This window comes from Saccostrea cucullata, unplaced genomic scaffold (assembly GCF_032062105.1).
Source record: "Saccostrea cucullata isolate Sc308-1 unplaced genomic scaffold, CSIRO_AGI_Scuc_v1 ctg2140, whole genome shotgun sequence".
NCBI classification, from domain to species: Eukaryota; Metazoa; Mollusca; class Bivalvia; order Ostreida; family Ostreidae; genus Saccostrea; species Saccostrea cuccullata.
In genome coordinates, this window is record NW_026936760.1 from 30,529 (window position 1) to 35,539 (window position 5,011).

Here is a 5,011-nt window from a genome sequence, read left to right on the forward strand (position 1 = left end):
GCTGGAAGAGGTAGGCGCAAAGTGCGCATGCATGCGGTAATTTTAACTCTTTCCAGGTATAGGACATTTTCAAAATAGTGTCATTTCTTGGTATTGCGCATGTGTTCCATATTTAAATGGAAAGTACATACATGTTTACCTGTTTGTATAAATAGAGTCAATGCTTTAAAGAAAAAGAAACTAATGAAATAATTTTCTTTTAAAAACTCAGAGGTTGTACCTATACATATACAAATATATCTTCCATCGCAAAATATGAAAACAGAAGTTTATGTTTTTTTTTCAAATCTCTCATTGAAAAAGTTGATAAAAATTCTGAAACGAAAATTTTCAACTTCAAAGGTGCGGCTCAAGTGACTTCAAGTTTATTTCCTTATTGATGTACAATACACGTATAAGGTGACCTGTATAATCTAGGTATGACACGTTAGTTAAGCACTTGTCTCCACATACGTGGTATCTATTGACTGTTTTCCTCTCCTTTTAATTACATCGTATATATACGACACCTGATGACCTCTGGTTTCTGCATTGATATGACTCATTCTATCATTCCATGGCAAAGATATTGATCAAAGCAGGTTGATAACAATAAAGACATTGATTACACCAGGGATGATCCTTTCAATGGAATTTCGGATTCTCTGTTTTCTGCTCTCTCCACAGGGAAACCGTACCTTTAGCTTGTTCTTGTCCTCTCCTTTGTTGAGGCTTGGAATGAATCAGATTTGAGATGCACGAGGATTTTTTATCATATCTGATTCTGTGTTGTTGGTCCTTGCATGGTCATATCACTTATCACTTATATTTGCTGACTACCGATTCAACTTTATAGTAGGTGCTAACAACGCATCCGGACTCATACTTATATTAAGGCATAAATAAACAATCTTTATTGTTAAAAGGGCTAATATTAAATTTTTAAACATTACCACTGACCAAGCCCATTAGGAGAACAATGCTATTGTAAAAGTTGTTGGTTGACTGAAAATCTAGCTGCATTAAGGCGCTGGATGATGACTGGGCCTAAAATAAGCAGACATATTGAAGAGGTCACATGAGTACATGGAAATGTTCATGAGAAAAGGAAATACATCACAAAGAAACCCATGCTGCTCAGAGGGATTTTTTGCAAAAGTAAATAGGTTTCTGTTTACGTGTTTTGAAATACCTTTAGAAATGTCTTTATAGTTGTCGAAACTGGAACTGTATATTAAATATTCAACATTGGGAGAGAACAGTTTAGGGCATTCCATTAAGAATATATGTAGGTGATGATCGAGGTTCCTGAACTGTTCAGAAGAATGAAGTTCGCCTTTTAGTCCCAAACCAAAATCTGATTCTTTAAAGTCAAGGTTACCAAATTCAAAATGTGACTGTAGCTTTTTTTTCTAAGTACAGTATAAGCAATGCGATCGACAAAAATTTTTCGAACATGAAAACCAGACAAATTTCCACGCGTTCACGAAATGGTTTGTTAAATACGGTAAACAAATTTCAATAAATCAATTTTGGATTTGATTCTTTGGTAACTTATGGTGCGTCGTTACACAATTCAAACAATTTGGGAAATAAAAATTTTAACTGCCACATATTAATTCTCTTGAACAAGGCCATTTGATTGTAGCCACTGCCTTCGATTTTACAAAGACAATAGTCTTAAGGCAGAAACTCGAAGAAAGAGTAGCATGGGGTCTGTAATGGAAACACTAGATCACAAAAGTCATGGAACACTTTCCTTCCCTGTGATGAGAACAAAAAAAGAGAACATTTTAATCTTTTACCAGACAAACTTGTATTCACGATAACGGAGGCAACTTTTGTTGTAACAAAGAAAGAAAATGTCAGTATTAAAACTGTTGATCCCGACTCTTTATCAACTTGAAGCTGACATCCGTATGTTCCAACATCCAAAACAGGCAGCACCTTGTGGTAGCAGATCAATCAACATACTCAGCTCGGATACAACCGTTCTTGTTATTTGTGTGACTGTTTTTGATGAATTAAGTATGGATCAATTATGGATAATATTTTGAAAGGGCAAGGATGGATGGATACCAATTCATGATGTTGGTAGATCCTGGAGACCCAGGTCAAAGACATTGTCACTCTTTCATGCATTCACGGAGTGTGATATAGTGTCAGCCATTTGTTGGGAAATGTAAAATGGCAGCATTTCAGGCCTGGGGCGTGTTTGAGATCACCACAGAAATGTCTATTTTTAAGCACTCCTTGTGGCAATTTGATAGAACTTATAATTATAGAAGGAAATCGAGATAACAAAAAGTATTCAATATCAAAATCCATTAAACAATACAGAATAAGGGCAGAGCAAACACGAACCTCAGATGTGTGATCAGGTGACATGGAGGAGTGAGCATCCCCTGCTGACCGGTCACAACCGCCCTGTGTTCTTTGTCATGATAGGAAAATAACAGAGAAATCCGTCGTCAATTCAGTGCAAAAAATGGACTAAAAATTACATGTAGTATGAAAAAACGTCAGTCAGCATTTAACTCAATGATAAACTGCATTTGCTGACATTGCCATATTGTATCGACCATAGACGAAATGATGACTTTGAACGAGACGGCTGATATTCTTGTTTTATCAACTTGCTTGTCAATAATTTACCTCGTTTTAGAAATTCTGTCACAACTGACCTGAAGTTGTGCTGGATTCTTTAAATTAGAACTTACAAACCAAAATAAATAATATTTTGGAAGACCTTCTGTGTACCAACCAACAACAAGATTTATTAAAAAATTAACAATAAATTTATCTACATATGTACAATAAATATCAATTCGGCCAAAAGTTCATGGTCATCACGAGAGTTTCACACTACGTTCCAACGTTATCCACGGTCCACCATAATGTTCGTATTGTCCCCGCCGGTCCACCATATCCCTAGATTTAGCCAGTCTTCAAGCAAGCAAATACTCCCGTCCAGAACAAAAGCTCTATATACAATTTTGGTCACCTACAATTTTCATAGGATTTTCTAATAAAATATTCAAAAAAAAGAAAAGAAAATGCGTATTTTTGCTGTTTAACAGGTAAATGAACTACAGCGTAAATATTTACATTCTCGCTATAATGCAAACGGTTTTACATAGAATATTGCTCTTTAAAGCTAACAACAAAAATATTGTAAAGTGTAAAAACTTACTGAGCTGTGGCATTTTGTGAAAAAAAAATCATACTGCCGGCCCCCACGTCTTGCTCTCAACACCGCTACAAAAGATCCCTGAATCCCAAGGTCACACAGCAGGGGAACAGAACACACCCAAGTTCACAAAGCATGGGTAATATAAAAGGCACACCCAAGATCACATGGGTAAAGTATAACTCACGGCGTCCAGTCCTCATCTGACGAGCACCAGCCAACACTCAATATCACCCCTACTAGTGTTATTGTGATTTGAATTCAAGACACGTGGTTTAGGTTGATCTATTCAAAGGTTATAGGGTAGAACCGGTTTTACAAATAAAATTGGCAGTAAACATGATATTGCTATAGCCTGTTTCTTTTGTAAACGTGTCCTGTAATGAATGTTTCCAGACCTTTCCGAAAGACTTGCATGATTTTCAACAGAAAAAGGGTGGCTAAAGAAGGGGATGTTAAAATAACAATATATCTTATACTTTTCGGCAAAAATTAGAGCTCACTAGTGACCGATTCGCTGGTAAAAAATATATAAATATTGCATGTAGTTGAGTGTAACATTGAAAATTTTCACCCCATGAAAACCATTGTCAACCGAGGCGCAGCCGAGGTTGACAATGGTTTTCGAGGGGTGAAATTATTATATTATACGAATGTTTTATACAAATAATGTACATATTACAATGAACCGTGCGCGCATAAATTCCGCGCAGTCGCTATTTTTTGTAATACAACCCGTCGTCAAGCAATGTTGACTGTTGCTACGCAGGAGGGCGTGGCTTCATTATTCAGCGGGTAGTAGTGTTTTTTATCAAATGTTTCTCGACGAATCAGATTCAAGTAATTTACATGAAAGTATAATATTGTGCATTATCATCTACACTGACAAACCGTTGTTTGCCTTATATGGCTATTGTTATAAATGCGCACAGAGGATCTTACCATGAGCAACTGACCAATCGTTGAATGAATAGCAACGTTTACGCCAAATACATGTTTACATTTTACTTCGAACGCGTAGTTCAGGTCAATCTACGATCATGTTAATGGACTGCAAAATAAAAAAAAGTTCTTACGAACAAAATACAAAGATAAGAAACTTTGAAAGATGTTACGGGTGTTTTTAATTTGTTGTTAAATGGAAAAAAATTGTTTAATAAAATGTAGTTTGTTTCTAGTTCAGAACACCAGCGCTTCAAGGGTAAGGAAAAAGAGCAGCATCTCTTATGCATTTAAATTGACAAAACTTTGTTTACGTTCGTGATCACGTGTTCGGCCAGGAAATTCACCTGGCAATTGTATTCACCGATAGTACAACAAAGGAATAGATACAGTCGAAATCTCTTTTGCAGTATGACTTTCAGAAACCTAGACTGCCTGGACTATCTTATAAATGAATTGTTTGTCATTATGAGCATGAAAATCATACTTTTAAAAATGCTTTTCATTTACCATAAGGTTTTCCTTTTTTTCAAGCGTAAAATTCCTGTAGTATTCGTAGTAACCCATAATGCAATACTCATTCAGCCGATTGGTCAGTTAAAATCATGCTGGTGCCTCATTTGCTAATCTGACGCCAAAAAATGTAGTCCTGGTTCCCATGCAAAAATATTTGTCCAAAGAGAAATTTTAATTCATAACAGCAGAAAAATGTATCAGAGAGAATACTTATTTAAGTTTGAATGAATGTAAAAGAGATCAATTGATTGAAGTACATTTCCAAAGACATTATCAGCTTATTCTAGGGTGCTGAAAACTGAAACACACAATAACTTTTCTGTTTACCATGCTTCCACGTACTAGTCACTTCCTAGCCACATTTCCGTGAATAATTTACCCTAT